This window comes from Eublepharis macularius, chromosome 16, assembly GCF_028583425.1.
Source record: "Eublepharis macularius isolate TG4126 chromosome 16, MPM_Emac_v1.0, whole genome shotgun sequence".
In the NCBI taxonomy this organism is placed as follows: domain Eukaryota; kingdom Metazoa; phylum Chordata; class Lepidosauria; order Squamata; family Eublepharidae; genus Eublepharis; species Eublepharis macularius.
Window position 1 is genome coordinate 47,919,129 of NC_072805.1, and position 11,600 is coordinate 47,930,728.

Sequence of the window (11,600 nt, forward strand, 5' to 3'; positions counted from 1 at the left end):
ACATATTTTCACTTAGCTAAGCTGTATTATCATATCAGAGTTAAGAAGTCAATGTAACCTCACTACAGCTTTGTTATTTTCCTTTTTTCTAATCAAAACATAGCCTTGGATTGCAGTGTATAAGATCCACACTGTAAGAGACGGCGCCAAACCTTTTTACATGTATTTATCAAGAAGTATTTACTGTCTTGTCATCCAGACCCATAATTCCTGAAGACAGCATTTCCAACGAATTGTTTGTTTAAACCCTGTGTGAACCTTTGATCTTTTATTCTGTAAACGATTAAGCTGTACCTAGTATAAAAGTCTCTCTGCTGTACCTAATTTTTTGTGCATGTGTCTTAACGAAGGCATCTGCACCTGGGGTTTTGTCATAATAAAATTCATTATCTTCTTGGATCACCGTTTTCGGTGTCTTGGTTAAAGTGAGTGATGGCTATTGGGAAATAGAATCCGAACGCAAGAGTAGCTTTAAGGAATTTTCCCGTGACATTTTCCTCAGAAACAGAAGACCAAAGCTTGGCCAGGTTCTGCAGTTTTACAGAGCCAGGACTCCCTCCCTGTTCACGGACGACAGGGGCCTTTGTGCCACGCCGAGTCATTTGTTTTCATTCAGGGCTTGCTGCCCCATGGGGTTACAGCAAGCTACATCAAGGATCGGGGCGGGGGGGGGGGATTCAAAGGACTGAGAAACCAGTGACAGCTACACAGGTGCCTGCAGAGAAACAGACGCCCAGCAGCCAGTCATACATTGCATTGTACACAAGTTTTCCCAGCTGGGATTCAAATTGTGTCTGTGTGTGTGTGAGACGGAGAGAGACTTCCAAGGATCTGAGCCGTCTCTCTCTGCAGAGGGCTGACCCGCGTCCCAGGCAATTACCTATGTTGAAAAATAAGAGGCGGGAGGGAGGTAATGTCTCCTGCATTGATTTCCCTTCTGCTAATTGCAGCCATTTGTTATAATTAACCTGCCTGGCGACTCTCTGGGGACCGCCAGACTGCAGTGATCGGACTGGTCCAGGCAGACAGAACTTCCTTTGTGTGTGTGGGGGGGGGGATGGACAAGCTCCTCTCCACAGACCCGTGGGTAAAGAGAGTTTGGAGCTAGGGTTGCCAACCTCCAAGTGGTGGTTGGAGACCTCCCAGAATTACAGTGGATCTCCAGGCTACAGAGATCAGTTCACCTGGAGAAAATGGCTGCTTTGGAGGGTGAACTCTGTGGCATTATACCCTGCTGAGGCCCTTCCCCTCCCTTAACCCTCCCCTCCCCAGGCTATACCACCAAAATATCCAGGAATTTCCCTGACCCAGAGCTGACAGCCCTGTCTAGGGTTGCCAGCCTCCAGGTGGTGGCTGGAGATCCCCCAGAATTACAACTGATCTCCAGGTTACAGAGACCAGTTCCCCTGGAGAAAATGGCTGTCTTGGAAGGTGGACTCTATGGCATTATAGCCAGCTGAAGTCCCTCCCCTCCCCAAACCCTGCCCTCTCCAGGCTCCCCCCCCCCCCAAATCTCCAGGAATTTCCCAACTAGGAGCTGGCAACCCTAGATCAGACCCCTGGAGGAAATGGCAGGTTTGGTAGGTGGGCTCATCCCTGCAGAGCATCCTCCCGTCCCCAAACTCCACCCTCCCCAGGCACAGCCCCCAAATCTCCAGAAACCGGCTCCCCTGCTCTCAGCCACGGCGGCCTGTCACTGTCTGCATGCCTAAGTTTTGCAGTGAGAAATTTCTGCTCTGCCCCTTTTCCTGCCAATCAGACTTTCTTGGAAGTCTGCACAAGCAGCGTTTCTTCCGAGTGAAGCTCTTTCAGAAACCAGCACAGACGTCCACGCTCCAGGCACGAGCCCTGCAGCACAGGAAGGCTGAGTAATCCAGGGGCATTGTGCACATGGGCAGGTGGAGGAGAAAGACAATAAAAACACCCACGTGGAGATTTTTTTGCTCCAGCATGGCCAAGTGTAGATTCAAGGATGCGGCTTGACTCCACCGAGGGTTTTCAACAGTCCATTTCCAGGGGACAGCAAAAACAAGCCCTTTGCTCAGTGCTGCTGCTTAGAAGCCTCGCTGTCACTATAGGCAGGCGACGTCAGAGCTGCCCGTCCTCGAAAATGTGTTTATTCTGATCATTTCTATCCCGCCTTGTCTGAGGAGGAGAAGGATCCTGCATGGAGATGAACCTACAGAAACAGCCCGGCGGGGTGGGGGGGATCTCTCCCTGAGCACCACAACTTCCCTCTCTGTGCAATGGAACTGCTGCCCACCCAGGGAGGGCCCCTTCTCTGGTGATGCTGGGAGTCTTGATGTGGGCAGGAAACTGTCTTCAAGGCCGTGAGCAAAGCATCCCCTGGCCCTGCCCGTGAGAGAGAAGGCCTCTTGTTTGGAGGGGGAGGATGAGCGAGAAGGCAGTGGAGGGGTGGGGGTGTTGCTGTGGCTGATTTCTGGGGGGGCTCCCTCTGGCTGAGTGAGCACGGAGAGGAAGGCGGGTTGGAGGAGAGTCTGGGCTTCTGGGGGGGGGCGGCATGAGATGCTAACTGGATTGTCCTTTGAGTCAGTTCAAAGGATCGGAGCACCTGGTTGGTTTGGAGCCTTACTTTGCCACTGCACCGTGGCCCTAGCAGGTGAAAGACTCCTCAGAGTCCCAAGAGCTGAGCATCAGGCCCAGCGTGGGGGGGGGGATGAGAGGGGGACCACCCTCCGGGCCGGCACCTTCTGCCTTCGCTCACCAAGGAGAGATGTTGCCAATAAGAGCAGAAGGCTACTGAAAACATTCATCCGCTAGCAGTGGCTCCGGGAGCAGGAGTGTCAGTGGCTGGCCCCAGCAGCCTCCTGAGGCATTCCTCCTCCGTGCCACGGCTCTTTGCGTGGCTGCTTCCTCTTGGCACGGGCAAGAGCTGAATGCAGCACAGGGGACCAAGCTGGTGGCGGGTGGGTTCATCTCTGGCCTGCTGGGGCGCGGTTGCTCTTCCCCGGCAGCCTTGTTTGCAGCCCAGGTGAAGTTTCCAGCCCCAGCGTCTTCCAGCCCGCTCCGGGCGTGGAGAGTTAACTTCTGTTCCTTGCAAGCTGCTATTGCCCCGATCGCTCACTGTGATGGCCGGCACCTGCCTGGCCCTCAAACCAACCACAAGGCTCCTTCGGTCCCACCCCTGCCAAGCTCTGGCCAAGGCCGTGCCTGCACCCTACCTGGACCGCCACTCCCTACCAGCCATGCACCGATTCACCTATGAGGTGGACCCCGGAATGCCACAAGCAAGTGGGCTCCAGAAAGGAGCTTGGATAGATCCAGAAAAGAAGAAATGATGCTCCAGCTAAGTGGGAAACCAAGGAGAATGCATTTCCCGGCCTTAAAGTTTTCCCCAGGTTCTGTACAAATCTAGTCAGCGATTGGGAGCAGCCTGTGGAAGGGGGGGGGCATCTGCCCATCTGTCCAGAATTGCCACACACAACCCCCCCCCCATCCTGGAGGAGAACAAATTCACAGCAACATTTTTTGGGGGGATTGGACTAGGCGGCATCTCACCCGCCCATGTGGAATTACACATCATCTGAGCCGGAAGATCTGAATCATTGGTATTTGTTAGGTAGAAAGAGAGAAACGAGCTGCAGCTGAGGGTTTGCACGCTGGCGCTCAGGTGGCGAGTTTGCTGCGTCAGAGTTGTGGATGAGACGCACACGCCTCATCGGCCCGACTGTGTCTCTCCGAGAAGAGGCTGCCTGGCATGGCCACTCGCTCGCCTGCTCGTGCCTGTCCCGCCTACGTGGGGGGGTGGTCTCCCATCAAAGGGCCCCCCGTATTTCTGCAGAGGCACAAGTCCCCCTCCCCACTGTGTTATGATTGCTCCGATTCAGAGAATAGAAAGGAACGGATGTTCCTTTAGATCCCGAAGAAGGGCATAAAAGCTCGCTTGGCGTTGACAGGTGCCAGAGCTGAGCCCCAGCAGTTGCCGCTCAGCCCGAGCACCTTCCACATTTTGACTGCAGGATTTTCCCTGCATGTGGCAGAATTTGATGCTGTTGTGGCTGGACTCTCCAGCTCTGGAGGTTGTCAGGTGGAGGCCCAGCAGCTGTCTCTTGGGGGTGCTCTGGCTCTGGAATCCCTGTCCTGGGCAGGGGAGTTGGAAGCCCCTTCCCACTCTAGGACTCAGGCTGCCTAGAGAAAGTTATTTGGTTAGAAGAAATGGAGGCAAGGGCAGCAAATTCGCCAGAGAGGCCTCTCTCCCTAACAGCTCTGCAGGGTTTCAGGCCTGCTGTCCAGGCCCAACAAGTTTTTCGCTGCTGCCTACTGCCTTTGCAGGCCACGGCCTCTTGGGTGCCTCCTTCAAGTGCCTCGGCCCCTGGGCCCTGTCGATTGGCCCTCCAGAGTAACTGGCTGGCCTCTGAGAGAGACAGGACGCTGGTCTGGGTGGACCCTCTCTGGTCTGACCCAGCAGGGCTCTTCAGATGTTCCTGGGGTGCCAACTGGCCCCCTGCGCTGAGCCAATATCAGCTGAGGCCAGCAGAGGGCAGTGAGAGCTCAGCTCAGGGGTTCCAGCCACGGGATGAAGCTGCCGGCCCGGGCAGGCCCTCAATCCTGCACCTCCTTTGGGGCATGAAGCCTGCGCCAGGCACACAGCGGAGCACAGAGGTGAAAGAAGGGGTCAGACAGTCAAGAGCATACGTTGGTCAGATGGCTCCTGACAAGAGTTCCTCCGAGTAAGTCAGAGTATCATTTCCTCAGCCAAGCCCAGATATCTAAGACTAGGAAGCATTTCTCTCACAGGAAGCTGAGTTTCCCATTCACACACACTTACACAGTCACCAACAAATGTTACAAAGTAAGCACCAGGCCAATATCTAGAACTAGCAACAGAAAATGGAGCGCAGGAACACTGACTGGCCTTACCCCCCACCCCACCCCACCCCCGCCCGTGGCAGCCGCCTCTGGAGGGACAGGCTGCCTCGCCTTGCTTGGCCGTCCTGCCCTGGCGGTGCCCTCTCGAGGCTGTATTAGCGACGACTCAGTTTTTATCCTGGTGCTCCTGTGCAGGCCAATACGGCTGGCTTTTTATAGAGAAAGATGCCTTCTCTGATATTGTCGTGTTCTTTCTTATTTATATCCGCCCCCTCCCATACACAAGGCAGTGTATGGGGGGGGCAGGATTCCCGGGAGCGCCCCTCCAGGCTCTAACCAGACCCAGTTCTGCTTCACTTCAGCTGTGGGGAGCATATCCATTTGTCTTCAGTGTTCTTTATCAACCCCTCCCATCTCCAGACCAGCTGTAAGTCTAGCAAGGTTGCTGTTCCATCCAAGTTCTTGCCTTCCGCCTGCTGTTACCACCGGGGAGAAAAAGGCCCCGCGGCTTAGGTGAACCCTGGATCCCGGTCCCAGGCAAAGCCCCCTTCACTGCTGTTGTTCCATGTGCCACAGTCAGGCTTAGCTGTACGTTGAGATAGGGAGTCTGGGGGCAAACTGTGACCCAAGTGCCATCCCTTGCCCAGCCACTCTCCTCTCTTGCCTGAACTTCTCCAGAATCCTCCCGAGTGCCGGCAGAGGAACAGGAAATTGTGCCTCATTTCCCCCTATCCGGCACTCAAGCCATTTGGCCTCTTTGCTCTGCCAAGCTCCTTGTCAGATGTCAGGGCATGAATGAGCTCCCAGCCCTGTCTGCACGGAGGCACGCGTGAACCCCACCATGTAAATCCCAAGGCGGGCATCGTCTTGCATGTGCCGTGCTAAACCAAGAGGCGTGTGGCCTATTTCTGCCAGCAAGGCTGGAGATTAGCTCCTGCTGTGGCCTCCCTCCGTATGCTCATCCCGGGTATTTGCAATGCAAATACCTGGAAATATCAGCTAATGTCATCATTCCGGAGGCCCCAGCTCCTTCCCTTCCTCGGAACATGTGGAATCCGACACACATGTGTGTCGGGAGGATTGTGTGCGCCTATGCGGACGCAGTGGCTCCAAGGGGGACCCAGGGGAGCAAGGGTGGCTTCTTGCACTGCGCTCAAATAAAACGTTTCATAATTAACCGCCTTGCAGAATGTGATGGTCCTGCTTTGTGAAATTGTGCGTCAGGCCAGTTTACCCCAAAGCTGTACTGTGCTTAGGCTTGTAGCGGTAACAAGATGACCCGCTCTAGTCCAGGACCCCACCTCGAATTGTGTGCGTACTCAGCTATCCAAAGCAGACTGTCTTGCTGGGCCAGCTACCGGGTGCTTAATTTTTCCTCTCTGGGGGCCTGAAGTACCAGCCAGTGGATCAGGGCCAGTGGCTGTGGTGGGCTTCCTGGGACCAGAAACTGTTTAGGAAAACTAAGACCTGTTCCAAGTCCTGAGCTGGAGCAGGCAGTGTCTGGCACGTCTTCATGCGAAGTGGGCAACATCCTCTCCTCTGTGAAACACTCAGGAATCCACGTTTTTTCTTCCAAGGATTCTTCGGTCTGAGTAGAATCGTGACATTCACAGCAGGAAGTCCATTCGCAAGGAAAAGAGTTAAACCCGAGCCATCAGGGAGGAGAAATAAAACTGGAATTCTGCCCGGAATGATCAAGGATGGCAATTCATTTTGTAGAGAAAAAGGTGTGAAACTCGAAAGGCAGACTCCCGCCCAAGCGATGGAAAACCAAAGGTGGGAACTGGAAGATGCCACGCCGAGTCTACAATAAGGGCCAAATTCCGTGCTCAGCATGGAGTCAGGGAAACTGAGGCAGAGACGCCTTTCCCTTCAGCTGTGTACAGTTTTGGAGGCCTCCAAATGCCCGGGGAACTCAAGATGTGTTTCTACCAAACTGAGTAACTGGAAGAGGATGAGGAAGTCAGGGTGAGAAGAACTGAATGGCAAAGAGAAGGCTCCAGAGAAGGGAAGGGCCCTCCGAATTGTCAGCCCTGGATTCGCTGCACCGTAACACGCCCTGTGCCCTTGGGTGATCTGGCCAACCCAGATAGTTCAGCCCTGGTAATCCAACAAGATGGATTTCAAGGGGGGGGATGGTTCCCATATTTGCTGGCGGTTAGGATAGGGCTCCTCTGCGGAGTCCACTCTAGTTGTGACAGGACCGCCAAGTAATGGGTCAAGAGGCTTCTTGGATTAAAAGGGTGGGACTTGCTGTGTGCGGCATCCAAGCGGATGATTTTGCCACAAATCCAGCATTTGGCCCTGGTGACATTTATGTTGTCAGCAAGCCCTAAAATGGCGGCCGCAGCCGCTGCCATTCCAGAGGCCAGGCAGTGGAAGTCGAGGCGAGGGAGCCTGGTTCTGGAGCCTGACTTGCTCTCTGTTGTCGCCTGCTAGCAAGGCAGGGTGGAGTGGCACAGCAGTGGAAATAGGGCAAAGCGGAAAGGGACTCTGGGCAAGATGCAGAGCCCATGGGGTGACGGGGACACCTCCCCTCCTCACACGTGCCTCCTTTCCCACGTCTGACAAGCGACTTTGGTGCAGGCTGGCACTCAAGCAGTTAACGCCTGAGCTGCTGAATCTCACTCTTAGGGCTTCGCTGGAGAGGCTTCGCCCGGCTGTGGAGGAGGCAGAGCGCGGATGCTGGCGCTGGCAGAGGATGCTCAGAGTGAGACCTGGCAGGCTGTGCGAGAGATGCTCTGGCATGGGCAGCCAGGCACAGCAGGTGAGTAAGGGAGCCAAAGGACGCGGGGCAGGCTGCCAGAGGGCAGGGTTAATTAGGAACAGTGTGGCATGGAGGGGCACAGAGGGACAGTGTGGGAATCTGCAAGCATGCCAGTGACAGGGGCTACACCCTTGGCACTACAGAAGGGAACTTTGGCAGGACCCGTGGGGAGAGAAAGGATGCTCCAGGCACTTCTCCCGTTCTGGATGGGGCATGCCAGATGGGCGATGGGCAGCAAGTTGGGCTACCTCTGTGTACCAGTGAAGTCCAAACGTGTGCATCTGTGTGCGTAAGCCAAAGTTCCAGACATGTGGCATAGGATATGTACATACGGGGCCAACTGTTCATGGCTCTCTTTTTGGATGTACCCAAAAGTCCAAAGCCACACATTAGGTTCAGGCATTGGCAGTGAAGGTGATAGTCCGTGTGTGCGTGTGTGCATGCGTGCACGCCGGCCCGTAAGTATCAGGAAGGCTGTGTTTGCGCCTGGTACTGTGTGCATGGAAAAGCATGCAAGAGCAAGGGCCGTGAATGTGTGCAGACATTTAAGAATTTGTGATTCTGCACAAACATTTATTGACAGTTGGGATTGTGTGAGGTGTAATGCACAGCCTTCCGGGTGGCATGTTGCTGCTCACCGTATGGAACTCTGATTTTATCTCATGTCTCATAATATATTTTTGACTCTTTGGGGACAGCAAAACTTATTAACCAATAAACTTGCTAACCAGACATGGGAGAACGTGGAAGGAATTGTGCACGTATGATCAACTGTGTGTGCCTGCATGTGACATGGGAAAGTGTGCAAGGGGGAACGCATGTGCCTGTAAGTACATGCAGATCACTGGGTCCGTAGAAGCCTTTCTGAATGCCTGCAAAAGAGCCTGTGTGTGTGTGTGTGTGTGTGCTGTGGGGCAGCGGTGTGTGGCGGGGGAGACATGTACATGAGGAAGTCTCCCTGCCAATCAGGAGGCGCTGACTACCCGGGCGACAGCTGTGTCCAATTAAGTGAGTACTTGGAGGGGGCCAAGCCCTCCCCACTTCCTCCCCATTCTGGGGGCCCCCTGCTGCTCTCCACTTGCAGCAGTGCCAGGGTCAAGCATCTGGACTTCCCAGTTCTGTCAGAGTAAGTTCTGGGACACAGTCCAGCCTGTGCATCAAGAAAAGCCCCCAGCCCCCCAGCGCAGAACATCCCGCCCTGTGGGGGGCTAATTGAGACCAACAATGTCCTCAACTTCCACCAAGAGGAGCCCTGAAAGGATGTCACGAAAAGAGTTCAGGAGACGGTGCTTCTGCGCTGGGCAATTAGCTGGCCTTAGCCACCGCTCCACTTCAGAGCGTACACAGGAACCAGCAGCCAGTCTTGGGCACAAACTGGATTCAGGGGGTTCCATTCCTGTCCTTCTCCTTATGCAAAGGCTGCCCCCCCCTGCATTGGCATTCCTGCTGCCGCTGAGGAAGAGTGCATCACACACACAGGTGCCCACAGCCCAGCATCTTCCCAGAAGCTGGAGAGGAACTGGGGGCAGAGAGACTCTCAGTTGCCTTTCCAAACAGAGATGCTCAGCTGTCTAGTGGGCACAGGCATGTGGGGAGATGTGTCGTTGCCCGGCAGCAGTAGCCCCTCTAGGTGAAGCAGTGCCTTTGGGGGACCTGCATCCCCAAAGGTTCGCACAGTGGTGTGTGCATGAGTCAGGCCATGTGCTTGCTGGGGGAGGCACACAGCGGAGGGGATCACTTGCCTTTGAGCCTCCCAGAAGAGGCACCTAGCTGACCACTGCTCGAAACAGGAATCTGGACTCTAGGGGCCCACTTGGCCTGAGCCGCAGGCTGGGTGGAATGGCCCTTTAAATGGCCAGGAATGATCCTGGTGGGCTGCTAGCAGTCAGGAACCAGCTAGGCTGAGAGCCCCCTGCAGAGCTGGCCTGTTGGCCCCACTCTGTGCATATCTGGGCCACAGTGGCAATGGCTGTAGAGTCACCCAGTGATGTTCTGACGTCTCTGGGCTCAAGGGTTGCCAGCTCTTGGTTGGGCAATTGCTGGGCCTCTGGGGTGGTGCCTGGAGAGTGCTGAATTTGGGGAGGGGACGGACCTCATGGGTATAAAGCCGAGTCCACCATCCAGATTAGGGGAACGGATCTCTGTCATCTGGAAATCAGTTGTAATTCTGGGGCATGTTCAGGCCCCACCTGGCGTTTGGCAACCCTGCTGGGCTCTCTCTCAGTGCCTCCCAGTTGGAAAATTACCAGGCCACTAACTGCAGCCCTCCTCTGCCTTCCTGGGGAGGTGCTGAGAGCGCCCACTCCTCCCTCCCTCCCTCCCTCCCTTTCATTTTGTCAGCCTCTTTTGGAACCCAAAAGGCACCCTTACGGCTTCTGTGTGCCTGTTTCATTTGGCTGGTGTGTGTGTGTGGGGGGGGGCCTTCTCTGGAGCTGTGGGCTCAACCCCCAAGCTTTTTAAAGCAGCAGTGCCCTGCTTATTACAATAGTAAAGAGTCCAGTAGCACTTTTAAGACTAACCAACTTTACTGTACCATAAGCTTTCGAGAACCACAGCTCTCTTCATCAGATGCATCTGACAAAGAGAGCTGTGATTCTCAAAAGCTTATGCTACAGTAAAGTTGGTTAGTCTTAAAGGAGCTACTGGACTCTTTACTATTTTGCTACGACAGACTAACACGGCTGACTCCTCTGGATCCGCTTATGACAACTGCCCAGTGATATAATGACACAAGGGTCAAAGCAGGATGCCCAAAAGCCTGCAGAGGGCACTGGCCTTGAACCCCCCAGCCCCAGAGATCAAAGCCAGCTTTAAGAAGGGAGAAGGGCTGAGCACCCTGTACCACCCAAATGATGGGACTAATCCTGGCACAAAGCAGATCCACAGTGCCCGTGGGGTGTGTGTGTGTGTGTGTGTGTGTGCGCTGTGAAAGTATCTGAAGCAGCCCAGAGGGGGCCCATTTGGTCCAGCATCCTGTTTCCACCAGTGGCCAGGACGTCTGCAGAAGCACGTGTACGCGCACGCGCGCGCGCGCACGCGCACACACACACACACACACACACACACACCCTAGGGTGTTCCGGATCACTCGTGCTTGGAAAAGGCATAGAAGTCTGTGGCTCTTCTCCCAAGGGGGTGAAGCAAAATAGCCGAATTCTGGCTGCCGGCATGGAGTCTGGCCAAGCAGGCTCACACTGGCATTGGGGTGGGGTTGGCGAGGCAGAAGCGGAGCCAGGACAGACTCGGGTCGCTGACGGGTGAGTCGGGCTGGAGATCTCCCAGTATTACCAATGAGGTCCAGATGACAGAGATGAAAAGGGCTGCTTTGGGCGGTGAACCCCACTGAGGCCTCCGCTTCCAAACTCTGCCCTCTCCAGGCTCCACCCACCAAATCTCCAGGAATTTCCCAACCTGGAGCTGGCAACCCCAGGGCAGAGTCTGGCTGAACTGGGAGCGGAGTTGCTTTTCAGACCCCTGATCATGCACAGTGCCACCCAGAGTGGGTGGGCCACGGGAGAAAAGACAATGCGTGAGGAAGGGGACGGCTTAGTTCAGAGACACCAGTTTGTGTCCCAAGATCAGCACTTGGCCGCCCGCCTGCAGCTCACAGGAGGAAGCCCTTCCAGGAGAGGGTGCCACTGTGGCCTCCTCCCTTGGCTTTGACGTCACACAGCACCCCCCAAAAGGGCTTCACCCCCGTTCAGCTGTTTTTTGGGGCAAGGGGTCCCCTTTCACACGGTCTCTCTTGCTTTTCCACCCTGTAGGTGCTTGCTTGAGTGGTGTTGCCTGACTGCACAACCAGACAGCCCTCTCTACCAGTCCCTGAACGCCACAGAAAGATACTGGTGACACACACACACCCCGCCCTCCACTGCTGCAAGACATCCTCCTTGTCCCCTTCTGTCTGGAGATCCCGCTTTTCCCCAACGTGAGGTGCCCTTCCCTCGGTCTTTGGCACAATCAAAGCTTCCGCCGGTGGGTCTGCTGGGCGAAACCAAGGTCC